At 37.7% G+C, this 26,979-nt stretch overlaps 2 pseudogenes; one reads left to right on the top strand and one right to left on the bottom strand.

Annotated features, from left to right (window-relative positions):
* Window positions 1–15: 15 nt before the first annotated feature.
* Window positions 16–2,664, bottom strand: LOC113095389 (importin subunit alpha-5-like; annotated as a pseudogene).
* Window positions 2,665–4,400: 1,736 nt separating this feature from the next.
* Window positions 4,401–26,935, top strand: LOC113095394 (metabotropic glutamate receptor 5-like; annotated as a pseudogene).
* The last annotated feature ends 44 nt before the right edge of the window (window positions 26,936–26,979 follow it).

Below are 26,979 nucleotides of genomic sequence, written 5' to 3'. Positions count from 1 at the left end.
TGGTGTATTCAAGTCTTAGACTGCACAAGCATTGCCATGTTAAATTATTTTGTACATATTTTAACATCCACCCTGCTCTGAAATCTGAACACAAGAAACAGGCCAAAATATACTGGGAAAAAAAATACTTATTCAGTTGAAGCTTTTTATACTTGTATCATTTATATATATATATATTATATATATATATATATATATATATATATATATATATATATATATATAAAATAAAAATAAATCAATATTTTAAGTTTGGCAAGTTCAAAGTGCATTTGCATACAAAAGTATTACAATAAGTTTTGACAAGAAACCTCTGCCTCCTAACAATCACTTGACACACCAACCTCACTGAAATACTTCTCAGTAAGAGTTTGATCCAGCCCTCCCACTTCCTCCCCACATCAACCTCCCCAAGTTTCTCAGCAGCCTGCAGTATGCACACAGTTAATATTTTAACACATCTCTCATAACACAAAGCACAAGGAGTTGCAGTGCGGTTTTTACATGCATGTATTCTCTTTGAAACCACATAGTGGACTCACCAAGAACATGTTATTTGGATGACCAGGACAGGCTTAGTGTCTTTAACTTGAAGCTAGCTAAAGATTACCTCTAAAGCACTGAACTTGACCAGATGAACAACTTGGTCCACAGTCCCACCATTTGAGTAGTTGGTCACTGCCCATACTGGCTGTGTTTTGAAGTCACCCTGCAAAACAGTTTGAAGAGATGGAAAATGAGTGTCCCAAAGTGACATATTTCCTTGGCAAACAAACACAACAAAGTGGGTAGACTTTGAGGATGCACTGGCCCATTTTGTCTTCAAAGTAGACAAGTTATGAACTTAAATTAGCTGCATTTACAAATTAGTAAAAAGATGCAAAATCAAAGACTGCTAGCAGTTATCGGAGTCAAATTATGATAAAACTGCAAACATTAGAAACAGTCAGAAATTCTTGCACAAGACCAAATTCAGTATAGCCATTTGCTTAAACACTTTTCCATATAATTACCTCAAAAGATTTAACAGAGCATGTTACGGTATACTTCTGCCAACTGGAAATGCAACTACATTTCAAGAAGCCCCAGGAGGGTCTGCTTGCATAATTGGCCTCATTTTATGCCCAGCTTTAGGAGAAGCAAGCAATCAAGCAGAAGCCAGGACATTTTATAGGCAACTGTGTGGGCAGATGATACTCAACATGCACACAAAGCATCAATTATGACATACATTACTTAGATCCACTAGAGGAGCCAATAATCCACACAAGCTGTTGGATCTGATGACAGGGTCAAGCTGCAATGTTGGACACAGCCCAAGCTGCCTCCTTCTGAACACTGGACTTAAGGTGTAACAGATGAGGTAAGGCCGTCTACACACCTGCATCAATGGCCGCTTGTGTCTGCAGGTCTGAGCCATTCACAATATTCCCAATCGAATGTAAGGCTGGTGTCTAGAGCATATAGCAAAATAGATCAAAACACTAGAGTACGTACCACCACAAAGGGAAACCAGGGAAGGGATTTGTTCCTACAAAGGTTTGACTGGGTCCATGCAAGATTGCAAAAGGTATCTCTCCTGCAAAAACATTTTGTGGATTACATTATGCATTTACACTTGCAACTCCATGGGTGTAGGGTGTCTAGAAGAAACTCACTGGAGCATCTGGCATGAGTCGTGCCAACAGAGCAGGGATGACACCTCAGTCATTCAGGACATCTTGATATGAGGGACTATCACCTAAAAAGCGAGAAAGAACATCTTGGCAAATGGTTTTTGAATCTTCAGAAAAATCCAACCTGAACCTTCATCCTCTGTTCCTCTCAGAACATTCAAGAATCCTAGTTTCACCAAACATTAGAGTACAAGTGCTATATTCTTTTAGAATTCAGAAAATACCATGAAGTTCAAAGTATCCTCACCTGCAATGTTGCCTGAAGCCCAGACAGCCTGTCCAATGATGTTAAGCATTGGTGGAGCCAGCAGGGTAATGAAGGCTGGCACCACACTGTGCTCTACTACCTGCTGTGTGCCAGGACAGGAGGTGCCAGATGCAACATAGGTGAGAGACCAGGCAGCCTCAAACTGCAGCGTGGGGTCATCATGCCTTCCTAGAAATATCACAAAGCGAGTCAGAAGACCTGCTTCTACGATCTCCTTCAGGGGAGGGTTGCTCTACCGAGAAATGTTTTGAGATCACTGATGAAGTTAAGACGACCTTGTCTCTGCTTCTCTGGGCAGTCACTGTCCACATTTGCATAAATTTCTTGAATCGTTGCAGATATGACCTTACAATAAAAACTGAGTTTCAAGAGTATTGTATACATGCGAGTTCTAATTAAAGGTTTAACTAGCAAACACCTGTTAGTTTTCACTGTTATACTCTGGTGACAGAGGCTCCTCATCTCCCACGGGAGGATACATTTCTCTTCAAAATACTTTCAACCCTTTGAGCTTTTCTAAGCTTAACACACTCAGCAATTCTACAATCACGCATTTTCTGCAAGCATAGATGGGGTACAAAGAAATCAAGAGATTTTGAAGAATGGACCGTTGGGGGGGGGGGGGGGGGGTATAGAATGGATGCACAGATCACTGTAGGCTCCTTGCCATTATTTTTTTAACTTGGACATGCGTTTATCAGACAGATTTTCAGTAGGCATTTTGACACTCAATGGACTAGCCAAAGACCAATAAATTCTAACAAACTTATACAAGAAGTTTTTTTTAGCTTAAACGTTACAATAGCTGATAAAAAATAACTGAAAGGTGAAGTTAGTACAAAAACAGATCTCTCAATTTTCAGACTATACTGCAATTGCAAGTGATTAATTGCAAGGGCATTAAATAGACCAGCACAATTAGAATCCGGTGATAGTAATCCTGTAGCCTTACTGCACAACAGATCAAAGGATTTGCACTTTGTTTGGTGTAAAAAGATATATGTCATATATTTTGGATCACACATCTACAGTATAATAACGAAGATAAGTGATAACCAGCCAATGCCACTACCTGAATAAAATATGACTTTAATTTTTTTTTTTATGTGCTCTATAAAATAAAAAAGTATGTTCTTGCCATCTAGAGGCCAATAGTGATAAAGTAACATGTAGAGGAGCTGCATATGCCTCTATGGCTGTCCTTTCTAATATATGTCCTACATGACCTTGCAAATTAATTGTATTGTATACACTTATATATAAACATATATATAAAAAGTATTCATAAAAGATACAAGACATTTCATAAAAAGTACATAAAATATGCAGATTATTTATATAAAATGTACACAAAAAAATATATATTTCAAAAATATTTATATAACTTACATATTATTAACAATACATGTTTGATAACACAAGTATTCACAACCAAAAAAGAAAAAAAAAAAAAGATTTGTAAGCAGTATATTTTTTACCATTAAATATATTGTTATGTGGTCTATATTGTTATCTATAGCAGTAATTCCTGATAACAGGTACAAATTAATATGTAAAAATTTGGTTACACTTGTAGTAAAATACAGAGGTAGATGTTTAAGTTTTTTCTATTTATTTCTCTCTTCTTTACACCAAAACAATGTCAGATAGACTGGGCACAATCCTGAAACTTTCAATGCTTCCTCTTTAAAAGGAGTTAGTCTGTAAATTTGTTTTTCATTTACAGTATAATCAACTTTTGGTTTAAAAGGGAATCACTTTAATAGGTTAATTATTTTTATTCAGTGATATTAATAATAAAACTACATGTACTTTATGAGCTATTTCTGGTTTGCTGTTGATGTAGGGGTACGTGACACTAAATGTAAAACAAAAAGGTGAGAAATAGCACTAATCTGTAATAAAGAATCTAATATTCTGAGTTACCAGATGATGGCGCTGTGCCCCTATGACTAGACGTAAGTTGTCAGAAAGTTTGAATCTGCGCTGTTACTATCACTGAATGAAATACTTAAGGGAACATAATTCTGATTTTTGAATTCTGACCGTTTTACAGTCAGTGAAATACCAGATTGTCGAGCCTTTACAACTTTTTTCATTCGGACCTTTAATTAAAAAAAATATTTATCTCAACCAATCAGTTGAGTTGTTCAGAAAAAGGTAAACCTTACAACACAGGGCGGGTACTCCAATAAAAAAGAAATAACCTTGTAACGTTAGTTTTTAAAACATAACCTTAGAGGTTTATGTTCACAAAAACGTCTAATAATCAACGTCTAATGATCAACGTTATTATTTAAATTATATATAGAGAGAGTGAGATTTAGTCCTTTCTGTTACTTTTCTTTTAAGAGTAACAGATTACCTCGGTATTGTTTCATCGACGTCATGAACTGCGAGAACGAGATGTAAATATAAAAAAAAAAAAGAAAAGAAAAAAAGTCACGTGACGCGCGCGAGAATTGTCGCTGAAGTGAACGCGCATCGCAAGTGCACCAACACACAGAGACACTTCTGTTGTGAGAGCAGGAGTAATGGAACAAATTAACAACCGAACGGTAAGTTGTGTTATCATTGCTGTTTCTATTATTATTAACGATGGTATTTAACACTTTTTGAAGTCTAATGCCTCGTGCTTAAATTCAAAGTCATGTTTTTGTTGATTTGTACGGTCGTATGCTTCATTTTTCCAGTTCCTATGTATGTGTTATGGCGATAAGTGAAGAGGTTATTTCGCCACATTATTGCCATTCATTGATTCAAATTCACTGGTTTGTGTTTGCCGCTCCAGACTGTATTTCAGCACCACGGAGAGCTCAGAAGACAGCGAATGCTTCAAACTAATTCACATCTTGCTTAAATTAACAATCACATAGATCAAATAATGTACAACTGCTAAGAAAAGAACAACATCAACCATATAGCACGTGTCTATGCGCTATGTATTTCTCTGTTATGTTAAATAACTGTTGGTGGTTTTTCACGGATCCATCTAAAAAATTCATTTTACAAGTTTGTCCAACAATTTTGTGTTAGAAAAATACGGAGTTTTCTTCCTAGTTGGAAAACTGAATATATGTACGTCAACTGTTTAAAAAATTTATCATAGCTCTTTTTAAGTCAGAGCAAAACCAATCAATGGAGAAACATAAATAGTGTGTCTATGTATTAATACAAACTCTGCATTTTGAGCATAAAGGTGAGTATGAAGGATCAATCTTATTAAATATACATGGGGTTCTGTCTTCATACAGTGGGTTTCTATCAGTCAATTGCATCTGAAAGTAGTATAAATTATGGATAGACATCAATAACAATCCCCAAATCCCTCTCCCATGTTTTCTTGGCTTGCAATGATTTCCCCAAGTGATCTGTAAAAGTGTAAGTTATAGCCCTCAGACCCTGTAAACTGAAGGAAACAGCACAATATGTTTTATGATATAATTTTATTATATTTTATGATATAATGGCTCTTACTTGTGGAATTTTTTGTATTTATCTCTCTAAACTGATTTTAAAGAAATTAATAATTCATTTACATTAATGAAAGGAGGTTAAAGAGGCCATGTAAATATTCAGTGGCTGCAAATCTGCATCATATCATTATATTCCAGGTCTCTGTGTTGTGCAGAATCTCTGATGTTTTGATTCTGAATGAATACAGAAATCAGAATCAATACATATTTTTAGATTTACATGCTCTCTGTTTCTAACAGGTCATTGTTAATGAGGCATCTCCTTACTGAGATCTACGAAGCACAAGAACTTCTTCATGTGCATTTCAACTTTGTTTTCCTCCTGATCTCGAGATATTTCGAGGAAGGCAGAAAAATCCTCAGGCTTTAGAATAAGACGTTGCCCTGGCGACAGCTCATCCTTATCACGACTCTCACAAATATGCACCTCTGTGATTCAGTGGGAGGTTGATGATCTCCAAGGATATTGTTCTGAAGATTTCTGCTTCTTGTGACTCTTTCAGATGCCCCGAGGAACCTACCAGTATTTGACACTCTGATCTGAGGGGGTCGAGGAAATGGGGATTTTACATTTTCTGGTGTTTGTGCTGCTCGGAGACAGATTGGGTCCTACACGTTCGGACATTTTAGCGAAGGCCCAGGCCAGCGAGCGACGTGTCTTGGCACACATTCCCGGTGACATCATTATCGGGGCTCTTTTCTCTGTCCATCATCAGCCACCAGCCGATAAGGTTCACGAACGCAAGTGCGGTGCTGTACGTGAGCAGTATGGCATTCAGCGGGTGGAGGCCATGATGCATACCTTGGACCGCATCAACGCGGACCCGCACATCCTACCCAACGTCACACTGGGCTGCGAGATCAGAGACTCCTGCTGGCATTCAGCTGTGGCGCTGGAGCAGAGCATCGAGTTCATCCGTGACACTCTAGTCTCAGCCGAGGAGGAAGAAGGCATGTCTAAGTGTTCAACTGAAGATGGAGTGACTCCCATGAAAGGGAAGAAGCCCATTGTGGGGCTGATCGGGCCCGGATCCAGTTCTGTGGCCATCCAGGTTCAGAATCTCCTTCAGCTCTTCAACATTCCCCAGATTGCATATTCGGCAACCAGTATGGATCTCAGCGATAAGTCTTTGTACAAGTACTTTATGAGGGTGGTGCCCTCTGACGCCCAGCAGGCCAGAGCGATGGTGGACATTGTCAAAAGATACAACTGGACCTACGTATCTGCCATTCACACTGAAGGTATCTGTTTTCTCCACACAAGGAAACATATTTCATTCATGGTTATTATGAGATTTTTTTTTTTTACAGTTAGTAGAGAAAAGTTTAGTAAAAGAACAAAATCTTCCATGAAACTCATTATCATTCTTTTCTTTTGAGCAGAATTCTTTTTTTTTCTTCTTCTCATTAGTATTTCACAAAAGTCTTCCAGTGAGAAAAGCCGATCTCCACAAGCACATAACACTATTTTTAAAGTGGTAAATATTCCACGTTCTCAAAGTGAGGGATTTTCCAGAGGGATTTTATTAGGTGATAATGTATCATTCTGTCTGTAGCGGTTCACCTTTATCTTGGCCTAAACAGTGAAATCTCTTTATTATTCATAGAGGGAAATGTCAAACTTTTGAAGGAGTCCTCATAAAGAGTTTACGTCTCTGATGCAGTATATGCCACGTGTAGTCAAGATGCCATCTGCTAATCATTTTTTTGTACTTGTTTATTAAATTACACTTGGTGACAAAAAATGTAACACCATTTAAACTGCATTAAGTCAGACTTTATATCTAGAATGTGCATAGCAATGTTATTTTAGTACCACTGAGATATTATTATTGTTCTTATTAGTATGTAAGGTTTTTATATTTCTCTTTTTTTTTCGTTTTAGCGGTTGTGCTGTGTTTTTGTTATTTAGTTTTAAAAACATTTAAATATATAGTTTTTATTTCAGTTTTAGTTATTTTGTTATATCAATATATTTTGCCCACCCCAGTTTTCACCCACATACAGAACAAGGACCTGTGAAATACTCCATGTTGATTCATCTACTTGCATATTCTGTAGCTCTATTTGCATCATATCATGATTTGACATTTGACATTTGTGTGCTCATTTGTGAGCTCTATCGATAAAAAAAAGCCAAATGCTTGTAATCACATTTGATTTGACATGGGTTTAACCAGCTTCTCAATCAACATGCTAAACACCAATGGAGAAAAGAGTTTTTGCCTAGTTATGAAAATTGCCAGTGAAATTGCTAAAGAAGAATGTTAAAGGGATAGTTCACTCAAAAATGTAAAATCTGTGTTTAATTACTCACCCTCATGTCATCCGAGAGCTCTCTGACCCTCCCATAGACAGCAAGGCTCCTCGCATGATCAACATCTAGAAACGTAGCAAAGAGATCAGTAAAATAACAAACGTTTCCTTTCAAACAAAGACCATTCAGATGATGTGTCAAGCAGCATCATACCTTTCTGCAGATTTGTCTGTCTATTGTTTCATCATGTTCAAGAGTGTCTTTGATGTTTGAAATCACCCCCATGATGCTTTGCATACAGCATACACAGAGTGAATGGTTAATAGACATACTCTGTTGCTGCTGTGCTTTTGTTCTGGCCTTTTTTGGCCTCATGACAGACCATAGATCAAACAGAAATCATTGGCTTAAAGGCAAGCATGATGATCATTTACATCTTTAGCTCTGTTTTCAGTGTCTGTTAATGAATTTTCCCGTTTGAGTGAACACACTGTTTAAAGATTGTCGCTTGTGTAGCGTCTGTCTCTCTGTAGGAGCAAAAGAGACAGTCGAGGTCATCAAAAGTTCTCCGTTATTATGTGCAGAGGTCATTTTACCCACATTTGTTATTGCTTCTTGTGACCGACCTATTAAATTGAATTGGAAGTGCACTTCTCAAATCACAGAGATTAAGAATGATATGCATTTGATAGTCAAATTTTTGCATAGGATATGCTCTTAGATTTGATTAATTACCCCTTGATTATTTACACAATGTCAATAAAAAAACAAAATCAACATCAAAAGTGATCAGAACAATAATAAATGGAGGGTGATGTCATAAATTTGCATCTGTTAGTTAACAGATTATAAAATAATATTCAAAGTTAGACAACTGTTACAAAACAATATTTAAAGTAGTTTAAGTGTTACAGTAATACTACAGTAATACAGTAATCACATTTTATCTGGCTAGGATTTCTTATGCTTACCAATGCTGCATTTGTTTGGTTAAAAAAAAACTGTAAAAACAGTAATAGTATAAAATTTGATTTGAATTTAAAGTAAATGTTTTATTTTTTTATATATTTTCAGCACCATTACCTCACTCTTTATTGTCACGTGATCTTTCAGAAATCATTTTAATAATATACAGTCGTATAAATTATTAAAATATTGAGACTATATGATGGATACATGAAAATGCACTGCATACCAGGAATGATCAATATCGATATCAATATCTGCTGCATTTTTGGTGACGGGGTGTCAATGACCTTACAGTTAACAAATAATCTCTTCCCAATTTAAACCTGCAACCTCTGTTTAAATCCTCATAATCTCGGGTGTAATTAAGATATCAGGCATTGATTTGGAAAAACGTGAAAGTAGAAATGAAGGTGAAATGAATATGAAATGAAGGTGTTTGTTTCTTCTTTATCGAGACAACACATCTTTGCAATTGTAGAAATGAATGTGAAATGAAGGTGTTTGTTTGTTCTTTATCAAGACAAGACATCTTTGCAATTGTGTCAAATCCGTACCTCATGAAATGTGTGAAGGCTGGGAACATTCCTCACACAAAAGTAGGTGACCTGATTTTTATGTAAATTGGGGGAGTTTACCCCTGACGCTTTGTGAAAAAGGGGCACCATGGCCTGTTTTTCATTAGTTTTTCTAAGCATGAAAAAGTGAAATCTATCTTTATTTTTTACTGAATGTATCCAAGAAGCAAAGCACAGAACATGGACACTTTTATGGAATATAAAAAAATCCAATATAAAAAATCTAGAACAAGGATAAAAAAGTGCTACAGAATTAAAGCCTTATCGAACAGATAGGTTTTTAATTTAGACTAAATGGCCACAGGTGAAGCCATTCTATTAAAAAGTACAGGGTCATTTCATGATAAATCAAAATTTGCTTGAAATTAGTGTTCAATCTCCTATAACGGATGTTTAACTACTTTTATAAATCAGTCAAAATCATTCAATCTCCCAATCTTCAGGGAACTACGGTGAGAGTGGAATGGAGGCTTTCAAAGACATGGCAGCGAAGGAGGGCATCTGTATCGCTCACTCTGACAAGATCTACAGCAATGCTGGAGAACAGAGTTTTGACCGTCTTCTCGATAAGCTCAGGAGCCACCTGCCCAAAGCTCGAGTGGTGGCGTGCTTCTGCGAGGGCATGACCGTTCGTGGCATCCTCATGGCCATGAGACGGGCGCCGCCTAGTTGGAGAGTTTCTGTTGGTTGGCAGGTAAGTTACCCAAAAACATGGACTCTATGCACATGGATTTATATTATTGCTGGACATTTCTTATATATAAAAAAAAAAAAATCCTGAAATTGTGCCTGTGAGCTGTGGCAAGCACTTTAGGCAGGTTTAGAAAACAACAAATCTTGTTTTGTTTCTCTCTCTCTCTCTCTCTCTCTCTCAAAGTGTAAGTGTTGTAAGCTTACTGTACATCTATAACACTTGCTTCTGCAGAAAAAAACAACAACTATGCAGCATACTTGGGAATTATTTTAGAGGAGACAGAATTGCCACATTTTACTCCAGTGACCAGTTCTCAAGAGTATAATTTGTTTTGTGTATATATTTTTATTTTATTTATTTTATATTCTGTTTAGATGCATATACCATAGACTAATGACTATTCAATTAATATATGTGTATTATAATGCTACATGTACTGCGTTAGGCTAACCAAGACTTGTCATTTGCACTTACATATTGTTGCTCTTTTGTTAGTTTTTATTGCTTCAGTTGTCCTCATTTGTAAGTCGCTTTGGATAAAGCTTCTGCTAAATGACTAATTAATTGTATTAGTAAATGATACTAAAAATAACATTTATCACTATCACTAAATGTAATATTTTTCTATGCAGTTTCCCGCTGTCGTTAAAGGTATTAGGTAGGATTAAGGATGTAGAACATGGTCATGCAGAATATGTGCTTTATAAGTATTAATAAACAGCAAATATGTTGATAATAGGTATGCTAATAAGCAACTAGTTTAATTAATCATTTGTATAAAATGATGCACATATGAGAACTTACCCTGACCACATATTAAGAACCTTAAGGTAAACTTACACTGTATTTGTGTTTGGGCTTTTGATTCAAACATTATTGAGGTGAGTTGTACCTCATAGTGTGACAACCACCCATGTCTTCTGTATCTTTTTACTGCATGTTATCTTGTGTTCAATTAGTGTTAAGAGAGAGGGCCACATCATCAGCCAATTCTGTAGCCATTTCAAAGATCCCATTTGAATGTCCACCCACGCCTGTTGATCATCATCTGCATCTCTTTGCTTGCATGTGTGTGTGAGAGCGAGACAAAATCAGGATGGATCAAAACATGGAAGCAAGGCTCATCTTTCTGTCTGTTATCACTACGAATGTTGCCATCACCATCATTGTCATCACCATCACAGTCATCCACTGCTGAAGCCAGGTATGTGATCTATGTTCATTTCAGTGATAGGCACTTGATTCTGTAATGCTAGATCGGATTTTACAGATGGTAAAATAGAAATGGTCTCTTAAACACTCTTACACGCATCAACTTTACCATTTGCTACTCCTCCCATCTAAGAAAGACATCAGAAAAGCGTCAGCTGTTTGTGAAAATTGACTAATTCACCATTCAATGACTGACAAAAAGATAATTGTATATGACACATCCTGAGAGAATAATATTTGAAGAGTTGGATTTGGCATCAGCATCTTGAAAAATATGCACGTGCTATTCATAGTGTCAAATGAAGAAAGAAATGATTCTTCCCATTTTTAATCTCCTGGAGTCTGGCATCTAAATTATCTATTTTTATCTTTACCCCCGATTCAGTTCTGGCTGTTCCATTAATAAATCGCTTGTGGATATTACAGACTGAGATAATGTATTATGTCTTTGAGATATTAAACTAAGAATAATCCCTCCAATTTCTGCTTCTGTTCAGGAGCAGGAGATGTTCGCTCATTGGTGGACGCGAGGACTGTTTTATAAACTCAGATCTGAAGTTTGTAATTTTTGTAAAGTTAAAATTCTTTCTCTTATATGAGTTTTATTTACAGAGACAAACATATGGCAAATAAATAGCATTTGTTGGTGTAAATCTGATATTATTTTCTGTGCTTAATACAGCAGCTTCCATGTGTGTGTCATTCCTCTGTGGGCTAACTGTTAACAGATTAAAACTGTGATTTGTGTAGATTCCAAAACATGAAACGCCCACACTGATGTATAAAGCATAAAAACTTTTTTTTGTGAGGTTTTGATTTTTATCCATTGCAATTTATGAAGTGCACTCTTTAAATGATTTTTGGGGTATTTTTCCAGTGCCCAAACGAACTTCATTATTTTGAGATCAGCTCTATTAAATGAGATGACATTAAACTGCGTGCATCTGGAAAATCTTTGTTTTGGTGAAGTTTTACAGGCTTGTTGATTTGCTCTGTGGTAGGGGCCTATATTTTGCTTATTTATGTAGTTTCTGAATATTTGAAGAGGATCTATTTCAGAAAATGGTGTCATGGTCTTTATTCTGGGCCTCTGGGCATTCCACACAGCCTGGATGTGCTGAGAGAAGATGCCATGTTTATGGGGGTGCCAGTGTGTGTGTGTGTGTGTGTGTGTTTGTGCGTGGGTGAGGAGTATTTGTGTGTGCATGAGTGGATGACCGAGTTTGTGTGTGTGTGTGTGTGTGTGTGCTTGCTTGATGAGGTGTCAGACACCAGCTCCAGGGAAGGTAGCCGAATGTTGTTTTTATTTTTTTATTTTTTTGGTCCAGTGAGAATATGGCCACTGTGTCTCTGTTCCATTTTCTTGATCTCTATGTGGCTAAAAGTGATAGAGTGTCTCATTTTTTTTTTTTTTTTAATCTAAGTACTTTCTTCTGATTTATAATATATTTTATTTAAACTTTCAAATGCCAAAATATATTACAAAATGTACCTCAAGGGGTTTCTGTTTTTTTTTTTTTTTTTCTTAAAAGGTTGCACAGCCAGTGGTTGTTTTGTAAGCAAACATCAAGGCATTGAATTTCAGGGTTTTTTAATCTTACATTAGCAAACACAATTGGCAATGTTTATAGATTTTGACATATATTTACATTGAAAAAAAATCTATATAGGAATTATTTTCTTTTTTTTTTCTTTTTTGCCATGCGTTACTGCAGTAAAAGTTGCTCCTTATAAAAAATATTGTTACCAACGGTTGTTTGTCAACATCCACTCTCAGCAGCCTATTCACAGCCATGGAAACAGTGATGTGCAGGCTCCTCTGTCTCTGAACGACTTTCAATTATTTACTAATGAGAAGTTTGCAGACTGTGGCCAGCCATCTGTCTCTACTAGTGAGTGTGAGGACAGTATTGTATTGTGTTGTATTATGTGTCACAATGTTTATCAGTGAAGTGTGCACAAGAGCTGATCCATTGCTGATGAGGGCTGATCTGACTCCCCCCACCAGGAATGGATAAAAATGTAACTTAATTTAATTGTCATTTTTACCTGCAGCTTCTTTGCAGTGTTTGTTGTGTGTAAATATTATTCAGCTTCCCACATAAACGAAAGCGCGAGTTATTCCTCTGTGGGCTAATTGTTAACAGGTTAAAACTGTGATGCGTGTCGATTCTAAAATGTGAAACGCCCACACACACATTTTTTTGTGAAAATGTAATAACAATGCATATTAACTTTTATTTTTAATTATCACTTAATCCAGATTAACTGCAGATTTCTCTGATATAACATTAGGAAGATCAGGGCCTTTCTTTCTGAACATGCTACACAACTCGTCTTTAATGAGCCAAACTAAAAAGCTATTTCTATTCTATCTATTTGTTTTCTTGTTATTTTGTTAAAAAACAAAAACACAAAAACAAACAAACGACAACAACAAAATTAACCCTCTGAGTTATTCATTGTTTTTCTATTCTATCTACTTGTTTTCTTTTACATTTTTCTGAATTTTTTTATTTGACCCTCTAACACTAGCTCTGTATATTATCTCTTTTGTCAATTATTTTTATTTATAATAAAAAATCTGGCTATGTGTGCATTAGACTAACTGTGTCACAATACTTATATTGTTGCTGTTTTGTTGGTTTGTTGCAACATATTTGTTTCAATGTTTATTCATGTTTGTTAACAGTTTATGAAATTACAACTGTTCATTGTTAGTTGATGTTAGCTAATGTTCCATTAAATAATTTTAACAGGTACAACTTCTTTGATTTTAATAGTAAATGAAAGAATTAACCTTGACTAAGTTTTAACTTAATATTTAACTATTATAACAGCTGAAACTTATTTTGTAAAGTGTTACCAAAAAAAAAAAAAAAAAAAAAAAAAAAAATATATATATATATATATATATATATATATATATATATATATATATATATATATATATATATATTCCATTAACATCTTTGAGTGCCGAGTCCGACACCAGTAAATTACTGAATCAGTATTTTGAAATGATTCATTCAAACTAACAATCTGCACATTTTTAAATAAGATGTACTGATAAAATATCTCTCTTTTAGTGCTCTCATACAAAGAACAAGCGATAAATGTCCTACTTGTTGGTTAATATAGGCACCAAAATAATATCAAATGCATATAGCAAATATTCCCCTTACCGTAATTTTGCAATATGTTTTAATGTGCTGCAGAATACTGTCAGACATCTTTTTTTAAAGGCAGCGGCGCCTTTGCTTTGGCATTTTTGTCTTTTTTTGTTTTCCTGCAGCAGCAGTGGGCAGAATGAGGCTGACCTGCTGGGGTCAGTGTGTGGGTTTACTGAGCTGAGCTCTTTTCCATGAGATGATTCAAGCTGCTACTAACATGCTCCTTCTATGCTATTGCTTTTGCCTCCAAGGACAAGTTATGAAAGCCTCTCCTCACCTACCATGAGAACAAAAATGATACCTCCCACACACTGCTGAGTTGTGTAACATTTAGCGCTATGAGTTTAGGAAGTGTTCGAGAACATATAGATGGAGTGGACGCTGTAGTTTATTTTTTTGTGTTTGTATGAAAAAGGTATTAAGGAGACGTCAAGACTCGTCTGTTGTCAACCAAAGATATCTTTGATGCTTAATTGCGAAGCCTTGTAGCACAAACATCTCATGGCGAGGTTTATCACGAGTCTGTCACTGTACTGTCGATTTGAAATACTGGCCAGCTGTGTCCTCAAGACCTAATTCTTAGAGGAACCTGGTCATAACTACTGGGTTTTGCCTGTTATGTGGGTCAGTTTGGACTGGGAGGCTCCCTGACTGTCTCTCAAGTGAGTTTGTTCTATTAAAAAAAGCTATTCATTATTCACTTGTCTCTTGCACCCTTTGCAGCGATGGTTGGGCAGACCGCTATGATGTCACTGACGGCTTCCAGAGGGAGGCAGCGGGGGGAATTACTATCAAGCTGCAGTCTGCTTACGTCACGTGGTTTGATGATTACTATCTGAACCTGCAGCCGGATACGAACCTCCGGGATCCCTGGTTCCCTGAGTTCTGGCAGCACCGCTTCCAGTGCCGGCTGAAGGGGTATCCTCAAGAGAGCACCAAATACAACAAGACCTGCACCAGTGAGTGCAAGATGATCTCACATGATCTCCCATGTCACCCACAGCTTACACGAGTTTAGGGCAGTTTATCCGGATGTCCGTCTTTTCATCTGTTCATGTTTACATTCATTTGTTCTTCCAATACTTTGTCTCTTTTTTTATCCATCCATCCATTGGTCAGTCTTTAATTCCATCATTCAGTCTATTTATTCATCCAAATGTCTTTCATACCATCAATTTATCTGTTCATTCAGGTACTCATAATTCATCTTGCCATCCATTTGTCTTTCCACTTCTTCATCTATTTGTCCATCTCCCCATTTATTGAACCATCTAATAATGTATCTATAAATCAACAAAAATGTAATCAAAAGAATTGCATAATATCAGAGAATAGCCCCTAAATGAGGATAAAAACATTACTGCAGCAGATGATAGCACTGAATAGATAACACAGAAAAAGGCTTAAAAGGAACTCAATATATTGTTTGTTCTGTTGCTTGTTTTTACTACACATCTCATAGAGAAAGAGTCGCTCCGACACCAGTATGCTCAGGACACGAAGATGGGCTTTGTGATCAATGCCATCTACTCAATGGCTTACGGACTGCACGCCATGCAGAAGTCTCTGTGTCCCGGTTACGCCGGTCTGTGTGAAGCCATGCGGCCGATTGATGGAGGTAAACTCTTAGAATTCCTCATGAGGACAAACTTCACTGGTGTCTCGGGAGAACTGGTGCTGTTTGATGAGAATGGAGACTCCCCGGGGAGGTAGGGTTCTTTCATATTCTGCTCCATACACAAGTCAGAATGTGCCTCTAAACTCCCTTTAAAAAGAATGAAAACAGTCTCGTTGATGTCATTGTGATTTTCAAAAATATCTTCCTTTAGACTGAATGACTAAATGAGCAAAACATGAATTACCCTGGGCTAACCGTTTCACGCCCGTAACAGTGAATGTGCGTGTGTTTTTCTAGGTATGAAATCATGAACTTCAAACAGATGAGTGAGGAGGACTATAGCTACATCCACGTGGGCAGCTGGGACAACAGGGGGCTGAAGATGGATGACGAGGAGATTTGGGCCAACAGCAGTGCCATCATCAGATCAGTGTGCAGTGATCCTTGTGAAAAAGCTCAGATAAAGGTGAAAAAAAGGAATCATTTTCAACATGGAATTAAGCTATTTTCTGTGAATGTGTGAGATTTCCGGTGCATTAGCTGCTGTAGGGAAGAAAAAAAAACTAGAAGAAAAATAAAGTTCGGTAAACAGTTTGCACTACAAACCAGTGTGTTCATAATTAAGATAATACATTAGTGGGTGACATTCAGCCAAGTACAGTGACCCATACTCAGAATTTGTGCTCTGCATTTAAACCCATCCGAAGTGCACACACACAGAGCAGTGAACACACACACACACACACACACACACGCGGAGCAGTGGGCAGCCATTTATGCTGCGGCGCCCGGGGAGCAGTTGGGGGTTTGATGCCTTGCTCAAGGGCACCTAAGTCATGTTATTGACAGCCCGGGATTCGAACCCTAGGGTTAGGAGTCAAACTCTCTAACCACTAGGTCACGACTTCCCCTTGTTGTGGTAATACACACCAGTTTGCAATATCAAACAGCAAAATAAGCTGTTCTGTACAACTAAAAATAGCTGAAAGCGGATGAAACCTGAAACCAGTCAAATGAAATTTACAAATGGTCACGCCAGCTCCTACGGGAAAAGGCCTTAAACCAAAAGTTTTGATAAAAACAGTTATCTCACACCGTGTATCTTAATGTGGAGAGATGTTTTCAAAGCAATCAGACATGCACATTTCTCATAGTGGATGATACATGTTTGAAAAAATCCCATTGATTTAGACTCGTACAGAAACCTAAGCCATAGTTAGAGAGCAGATTATCATATAAACTTGGAGGTAGGATGTTAAGCACAAACAACACCTTAGCAACCACATGGCAACCACTCAAAACACCTAAGTAACCACATAGCAATGCACTATAAACCACTTAGAAGATTGTAGCAACCGCATAGCAGTGCACTGCAACCACCCACAACACTTCTATATCTATATCTTACATACCGGTAACTTGACCTCTCTGTTCTGACCACCTCAGGTTATCCGTAAGGGTGAGGTGAGCTGCTGCTGGACCTGCACTCCATGTAAAGAAAACGAGTTTGTGTTTGATGAATACACCTGTCGTATGTGCGAGCTTGGATTCTGGCCTACAGATGACCTCACAGGTGAATTTACATCCACCTTCAGAGCAAAATGTAGTTCTTCTTGTAGTTCATCCAGAAGTCATAACCACTGTTTACCCATGGTTCTGAACTTCTTAGAGCAGCCACATACGCTTGTCATCTCATACAGCACTGTATGATATAAGTATCTGGGTCACTGAATAACATAGGAGACCCATTTATCTCTTAGAGCGTTATTTGAAAATCTGGACCATGGCAACTTAATGCCAAAAACAGAGATTTGGACTTGGCGGGGGTCCCCATCAGAATGTTCCAGAATTGCTGTCAAGCGTAAGCCCTGAAGCAGCAGTCTCTCAGCATGTAGTGCATTACTGAGAGCCAAGGCCACTCTGCTGTTCACGCAAGAGCCTTAATGCCAATTTTCGACATTTAGTAGCAGGTGGTTTTGAGTTTGACTACCTGCAAATCTTTTTTTATTTAGTAGTTTTTGGATTTTATTTTGGTGTTTACAGCATTTATGCACTGTACAAAGACTCAGAGATGGTGCAATTTTAGTCCCAACAGTTAAAATATCCAATCACCTTATTTAAGTTTAAATCATGCTAAAAACAGTTTTTTTTTTTTTCAATTATGTGCATATGCTAATACTCACATTGAAGAGCAAACAGTAACACTTTATAATAATCTCCAATATTTTAACATTAGTTAATGCATTAGATATCATGAAGTATCAATAAGCAACATTAGTAATATGATCTTACTAAATGTAAACATTACTCTAGATCAGGGTTTCCAAAATTGGGATTAATGAAAAGCTGACAAATCATGAAATAATTAAAATGGAGTTTAAAATGAATAATTTACTTTCTTATGTTCTGAATATAATTTGTTTTTCCTGCATGTCATATGACCTTTAACAATATCAGATTACTGTGAACATGCAAATATGTTACATTATTGAAATATTAACTTATCTCAGGGAGTACTTAAAGAAAATATCTGAGGTCAAAGGTGTTAGCCTAACAAAAAGTTTGGGAATCCCTGATCGAACTAATTTTTCTGATTGACGAATTGAAACTTATTTGTAAAATGTTAACATTTATACTTGAATATGAGCATTAATGCATGTGCTTTAGCTAGACCAGCCTCAAAAATTTATTTTTTAGTGCTCAAAAATCACAGCTTATGGTGCAGCTGGTATCATATTTTATTCCTGATTGAAACATATAACTGAAGTGTAATGTTGACAAACATTAACAGAGATTTCAAAGCATGATTAAAAATAGCTGTCCAGTGACATTACAAAAGATTGCTGCCAAGTACGCCCACTTACCCTAAAGGCACTTTGACAAAAGCCTTTGACCTCACTTTCCAGAGTAGCTCTTGGTGTTGCTAGTTTGTGAATCTGACCTGTAAAAACCAAACCTTCAGTGTCATCTGACCAGCCTCATTAAAAGCTCTCCAAATCAAGATTCAGCTTCATCCTCATTCACTGCCTGCTGATGCAAATTGCACATGCTAAATATATCAGCGCTTGTTGTCAGCCTCTAATGCATAATGCATGGCGCTTGGTTGAACGGATGGTTTTGTTTGTTTTTGTACATTTTCTTTTTGTATTTTTTTTTATAAGTTGCACAGTAATTCTGCATAATGATGGATGTTCTCTGTACGTGGGCACTATACAGAGTAGCTAAATTATGATAAATATTTTTGCACTGCACATAGATCTTAATGTGGTATGATTGCAACCCCTTAAGTGGAAACATTCCTGGGGCAACTCACAGTAATGCCTTATTTCTAGGGCTCTTGAGTGATTCAGTTTTTTAATCTGGTTAATTACATGATTAATGTAATTAATTGCAAATTAATCGCACATCAAATTTAACTGAGAATTTGTTTCTCCTAAAAATCATTTAAATTCATTTTAAATATTGAAATATGAAATTATATATAGGAGACTAAAAGCACCAATATTTATTTATTTTTTTTTAATGGGTTAGTCATTCAGGGACCCATCCAGTCTTTATGGATTGTGGATTCATTCAGTATTGAAACTGCTGTGTATTGCTGAAAAAATGCAAAACAGTTCTGCTATGGCTTTGTTTAGGGCTAATGCATTTGCTTTTGCAAAACTGAACAAAACAGACAATATTGTGTGTAAAGATATTTAAAGGGGTCATATGATGCTTTTTAAAAGATCATTATTTGGTGTAACAGAATATGCTGGCATGCATGCATAAAGCTTTGATTTTGTTTACAATGTGCAATATAACATGTGTTCATGTTTCGCGTGTAAAAAACACAGTATTTTTCACACAATTCACCTATCTGTATACCGTTTTTGTCACTGTCATAAAAACGGGCTGATGACTTCCTTGTCCTATGAAGTCCCTCCATCAAAAATACGTAACGGGTTCTGATTGGGCCAGCGGTACCTGTATTGTGATTCGACAGCAGCTGAGAGCAGGCTGCCCTCCTGGTAACATGATTGGGCTAGAACGCACATGCTGGAGATGTAGTTATAATCACAGGAGCTTTTTTACTGATGAGATGCGCATCAAAATCACATTCGTTTTTTTGCACAGCCCTAACATCTAGATAACAAAGCTAAACGGCATTGCTCTTTGTGTAATAAGTTAAAGAAACTGTTAAACGCACCAACTTAAATAATAAAATACACTTACCGGTTGTGGTTCATAAACAACACCTTCTCCAGACAAAGAGGGAACTGCTCCATCTTTCAAGAATAATCTTTGTGCAAATCCGGCATTAAACTGATTGAGATTGAGAAAGTTGTCCTCAGCAAGCTGTCCTCAGCAAAATGAGCTGCACATAGTTTTACATGTGGATTATAATTTTTGGGAACCGAGTTAAACATAAATTGTAACCATTGATCCCTAAGTACAGCGTCCCTGGGAAGCCCAAACAAAGATGATTGGACTCCAAGATAAAAAAAACTGCGTTTCAACGACACGGCGACAAAAACAAACAGCTCTTCCTTCTTCTCCGTCGGAGCGCAACAAGGCCACGCCCCCCTGTTTGTGAATTCATGTGGGTGGTGGTTAGTCAAAAATTCTGTTAAATATCTCGCTTGGCATTGAACTTTGAGCTTTAGAATTTTACAGACATTATTTATACTCTAACAACAACATTACACACTAACTAAAGTTTAAAACATGGGATCACGAAGAAGGGGACCTTTAAATGTTAAAAAAACATTATTTTTCAAATACTGTACATCATTGTAGGTCCTCTATGCCCCGCCTCTCTCAAAGTCATCTATTTCTACAAAGTCCCTCCTTCCAAGTCTGCTCTGATTAGCCAACTGACACAATGCATTGTGATTGGCTGAACACCGCACTTGTCAGAAATGTAACACCCCTTTTCATAATCACGAGCTTCATCTTTCAATATAGTTCAAGCGCGAATGAGGAACATGTGACGTGTGACGTGAAAGACACAGTTTATATGTGTTTGCAGTACACAAGCCATCTCTCTCTCTCTCTCTCTCTCTCTCTCTCTCTCTCTCTCTCTCTCTCTCTCTCTCTCTCTTTCTCAAACAGACACATACACATGCAAAACTCTGCATTTAAACACTCAATAGGAAATACTTAAACTAAATACTTAAACTAACAATAAAGCATACTTACAGTACCTGATTCAGAAGTGACAGATTGTCGTAGCAAAATCAGAATTACCTCCTCAAGTCAAGTAAAGTCCATCTAGCTCTGAGTAAACTTTGCAGTTTTTCGTTTGTTTTACTTTCGTTTGTTATTTTGTTGTCCTACATGTTGGATGTTTTTTGTATAACTGTCTACCACAGACACATGCTTCTGTCGTAGATCACTCTTAGGTTCACGAAACGGCATTGCTGTTCTGTTGTAAGTACTCTTAAAGATTACAAAATGCATCTACTTTCAGAAAGCCAAATAAATTGCTTTTGCTTTCGTCTAGATACACATATCATCTCCTGACATTGCTGATTCAACACTTACTGCGTTACCACACCTTTGCGTGAACATTTGGGCGGCATTACGCAAATATTTCCACATAGTGACATAGATATGTGGGGGCATGTTTGAATGAGCCGTTTTAGGGGGGCTTAGCAGAGTCTTAACTTTGATAAAGAATATCTCTTTGGATTTGAGACTTTAGTCTTTGCAACTTTACAGATCTTCTTTATGCGCCAAGAGCTTGTAACACTTCAAAGAGAAAGAAGAAATTGAAATCGCATCATATGACCCCTTAAAGGAAAAACATTCTTGCTTGTGTGATATTGCTAAACTACATAAAATGATATAAATATAAGACAAAAACCTATGTGGCCATTTTTGCCCTCATATCTTTTATTTTTGCGACTGTATTCTAATAGCCTACATCATGCAGTCAGTCGTCAACCTGCGTCATGTTCACCACATGATTAACAGCATGCAGTGTAAGATTACATAAAGGTCTGGGACAGGGTGTTGAATGCATTTATAATTGTAATTTTTTTTTTTTCATAATAAATCGCACACCAAATAAATGTGTTAAATCAACAGCCCTAGTTATTACATTAACCTCTTTTCAAATTCATGTTCCTCAGGCTGTGAGCCAATCCCGGTGCAGTTCCTTCTGTGGGGAGATCCTGAGCCGATCGCCGCTGTGGTCTTCGCTTGCCTCGGCCTGCTCGCCACCATCTTCGTCACTTTAGTCTTCATCAGGTTCCACGACACACCAGTGGTGAAGTCCTCCAGCAGAGAGCTGTGCTTCATCATCCTGGCTGGCATCTGTTTGGGGTACCTGTGTACGTTCTGCCTCATCGCCAAACCGCATGTGGCCTACTGTTACTTGCAGAGGTTAGGAATAGGGCTCTCGCCTGCCATGAGCTACTCAGCTCTGGTCACCAAAACCAATCGCATTGCTCGCATCCTTGCGGGCAGCAAGAAGAAGATCTGCACCAAGAAGCCTCGTTTCATGAGCGCCTGCGCCCAGCTGATCATCGCCTTCATCCTGATCTTGATTCAGCTGGGCATCATCGTAGCACTCTTCATCATGGAACCTCCGCAAGTGATCTACGACTATCCGTCCATACGCGAGGTGCACCTCATCTGTAACACTACCACGCTCGGAGTGGTGGCACCGTTGGGCTACAATGGGCTGCTCATCCTCAGCTGCACCTTTTATGCCTTTAAGACCCGCAACGTCCCCGCCAATTTCAATGAGGCCAAATATATCGCGTTCACCATGTACACCACCTGCATTATCTGGCTGGCTTTCGTGCCAATTTATTTCGGTTCAAACTACAAGATAATCACCATGTGTTTTTCTGTTAGTCTCAGTGCCACCACTGCGCTGTGCTGCATGTTTGTGCCCAAAGTCTACATCATGTTGGCCAAACCTGAGAGGAACGTACGCAGTGCTTTCACCACGTCGACGGTTGTTAGGATGCACGTGGGTGACGGGAAAGCTGCATCAGCCGCTAGCCGGTCTAGCAGCTTGGCTAACCTGTTCAGACGACGATGCTCTGGCACAGACACAGTCAGGTCAGTATGAGGGCAGTGTTATTTTAGTATGCTTTATATGCTTTTCTATTTGTATGATTTGTTTAATAATTTAAAATTAGCTGGTATTTTTATATTTTCAGTTTTAAAATTAATTAAACATTTTTGTTGTTTTCTCATATATAGTTGTCATTTTAATTCTCAATTCAATTAAATTAATTTAATTTATTTCCAGTTGTGCTTTAGCCTAAAACTTCTTTCAGTTAGTTGCTAAAGCGACATTTAGGTTTTCATCTAATATTTATTTTTAATTAATAATTGAATATATTAATATTTAATATATTTATATTTAATTTGATTTCGATATTTATTTATTTATTTATATTATAATATTTATTTTAATATTAATATTTTCTTTTTATATTGTATTTCAGCTTTTTTCTATTACCAAAATTATTTGGGTTTTAGTTAATGATACCTTGTATGAGATGTTACAAAAAATGATTGGTCATATTTTCAGAATTGAGATTGTTTTCTTCAGCTCTCTAAAGTTGAGGACTGACAACCATTTTTTTTTTTCTTACTTTTTCTTTTCTTTTTTTTCTTTTTTTATTCTTTGGTTTAATTGGATTCACACTGAATGAATTTAAGAATAATGACGCATGAAATATCAATTATTTTTAATGTCAGTTAAAAAAACATCTGTATTTTTTACCTCTTTATAATAAGATGATGTGCAGTCACTGCTCTCAATTGCAGAAGAAGCCGCTTCTGATGAAATAAATATATAAATAAATAAAGCTCACATTAAATCTGTTTATCTCTTCATAATGCCTGCCAAAGGTTTGCTTTTGAGGATGAAAATGAGTTTAGACTGAAAATGAATCAACTACTCAACTGAGCATATTTTAGAGCACATAAAAAAAGCCAGTATTCCCCTCGAAAGAGAAAAAAAGAGCCCCAACCAATTACCCTGTATGCCTGTGAATCATTCCTGGAGCAACTCCGGAGTTATGCACATTTGGGTCGATGGGTCCCCAGGTGCATTAGGAGAACTGAAGATTTCCTGTCTGACATACAGGATTGGATAAGGGTGGTAACTGCACTTGGAATGGGTGGATTTGGATGTCATATGGCAGGGTCCATTCTCTCTTGCCTTTAAGCTGTAGGGTTACACACTATCAAGGGCGTAGCAGCAGTAGGGGTAAGATCTCTCTTCACTGTTTTGAAAAAGGTGATTCTGTGGCCTGATTAAATCTATACTAAGTCCATGAATGCAGTCTAAATTGCTGTGTTGGAAAGGCAGATAGTTTCTCAATTGATATATACTGGCATCTTCTTTATAATCATTTACATGACAGTCAAGTCACTTACTATCATCACAGAGGCATTAAACCCTCTATTCATTATTTGTGTTACATAAAACCAGGGGTCACCAAAATCTGTCCTGGAGGGCTGGTGTTCTGCAGAGTTGAACTCCAAACCTAATCAAACACACCTAAACCAGCTAATAAAAGTCTTCCAGGCAGGTGTGTTTGATTAGAGTTGGAGATAAACTTTGTCATTTGTCATTAATCACTTACCCCCCCCCCCCCCCATAAAGTTCCAAACCCGTAAAGACTTAATTCGTCTTCGGAACACAATTTAAGGTATTTTGGATGAAAACCGGGAGTCCATCTGCCATCAGTGATTCAACCATAATGTTATGAAGCGACAAGAATACTTTTTGAACACAAAGAAAACAAAAATAACTACTTTATTCAACAATCTCCTCCGTTTCTCTCCACATCACTGTAGCGCCATTTTGGAGATTATGAGCTGAACGCAGGCAGCGTACACTCTTCTGTGTCAGCCTCACCACAAGGTACAAAAATGATTCTCGTCACTTCATAATGTTACAGTTGAATCACTGATGGACTATTCTGACATGTCTTTCATACTTTTCTGGACTTTGACAGTGTAACTTACTTGACAGTCTATGGGACAGTCATAAGTCTCCCGGTGTTCATCCAAAATATCTTACATTGTGTTCCAAAGACGAACAAAGCTTTTACAGGTTTGAAACAACATGGGGTTAAGTGATTACTGACAAATTTTTCATTTTGGGATTGAGTATCCCTTTAACATGTGTATTTATGTATAATTAATCAATCATATTTAATACAAAGTGCTGTTTTCTTTCAACAGTTCCAACGGCAAAACAGTAACCTGGGCACAGAATGAGAGAAGTTACAGACCAAACCTGTGGAAGCGGATCTCAATCCACATTAAGAAAAAGGAAGAGGCCAACCAGACTGCCATTATTAAGCCCTTCTCAAAGGGCTGTGATCATCCGCCAGACACAGGGGTGAAGCTGGCATATGACGGGTCTCAGAAAAACCAGCGCTACCCTGTAACCTACTGCCCCCAGAACCCTTCGCCACTGCCAACCGTGTGCCAGCGGCCTTCAATGCAGAGGCGCGAAATGGAAGAGCGTGATGTTGAGCGCACATCAGTAGTGGCTATACCCTCCTACCTGACGGAGCGCTTACAGCACGGCAACCCACCCCAGACCTCCATCATGGATCAGATCAGCTGTGTGGTTAGTCGATTCACGGCCAACATCAGTGAGCTCAACAGTATGATGCTGCCTGGTTCACCGCCAGGAGCAGGTGTAAACGTCGCTGCCGCCGCCGCCCCCGCCCCGGTCCCCAGACCCTGCTCTCCTACTTTCCATCTCCACCCGCAAGAAAGGCCGCATCCAAGCACTGTCACCACCTACGCTGACGTGGTGGCCACAGTGAACACCAACCCTCGCTCTGCGGTCGGTATCGCCGGGGGCATCATCGCCGGTGGGAGTAGCAGGGCTTCACCCGCCAGTCTTTTCGAATGCACATACGACTCTTCGTGTGCAGTCAGGAACACTGATTTCGAGGACCTGGGTGTCTTGACACCACCTTCGCCGTTTAGAGACTCCTTCGTGGACTCGATCAGCGAATCTCCAACATCGCCAGCTTCAGAGCTGCCATTGTGTGAACCCTGCTCTCCAATATACGACCAGCTGGTGCTTCGGCACTACAGCCAGAGCTCCTCTTCACTCTGAGAGATTATTTGGAGCACAGGAACGAAACAGAGAGGCAGCTACTGAGATCATGCATTTGTTTGATTGCAAAACCCAGCTGTAAATGTCAAGGAGTGTAAACTCTTAATATAGAAGCACTCTCTGAAGACATTTTATGGTGCTTGGAATCCAGCCCGTCCTCAAAATCCCAATCTGCGCAGGGGAAGGCACTTCACCAAACTGCTTTTCAGATCATTAAGGATGTACTTGATATGCTTTCGGCACTAGAGCACTCTGACAAGTTTATGGTCCTTCTTGGCAAGAAGTTACTGATGTTGGTCAGTTGGTGTTCTGCAAGTTTTCCTGGATTTAAAGCCACTAATAACATTCCAACGACGTCAGTCTACACGGGTGTGAAAAACTACAAGACTAACGCTCCAGGATGTCATTTTTATCTCTCTTGTTGCCTGTCAGAATGTCTTGCACGGTTCTTCACATACAACAGAACTGCAAACGGTTGAATGTAGGACCAAATTAAGCCCTTGAGTGGAAAGTAGTTTGTTTAAATATTGGTCATTTTTGTTATTTTCCTAGTTTAGAGGTTGCATGTTCTGCCACTTCATATAACTTAATATTAAATAATATTTATTATTATATTTTTCATAATAGATCGAATACAAGGGATATGAAAGCAGGTTTATTTAGATATTGAACAAATCTAACACTTTAATATAGACAATATGACTTTCAGATGACTGGGTATATTAATATATTTGAACATGTCCCAGTATTACTTGAAATATTTTATAATAAATCACTTTCATTTGAAAGATGGAATTTGAGAAAATTATACAAACTAGTAGGTTTCACTAATTGGGTTCAGTAAGATTTTTTTTTTAAAGAAATTAATACTTTTATTCAGCAAGGATGCATTAAACTGACCAAAAGTGTCAGTAAAGACTATAACATTGTTTTTTTAATCAAATAAATGCAGCCTTGTTAAGTAT

Source organism: Carassius auratus, unplaced genomic scaffold (assembly GCF_003368295.1).
Source record: "Carassius auratus strain Wakin unplaced genomic scaffold, ASM336829v1 scaf_tig00215709, whole genome shotgun sequence".
Taxonomy (NCBI): domain Eukaryota; kingdom Metazoa; phylum Chordata; class Actinopteri; order Cypriniformes; family Cyprinidae; genus Carassius; species Carassius auratus.
The sequence above is the reverse complement of the archived record's forward strand: the minus strand, read 5'-3'. Positions and strand labels throughout refer to the sequence as shown.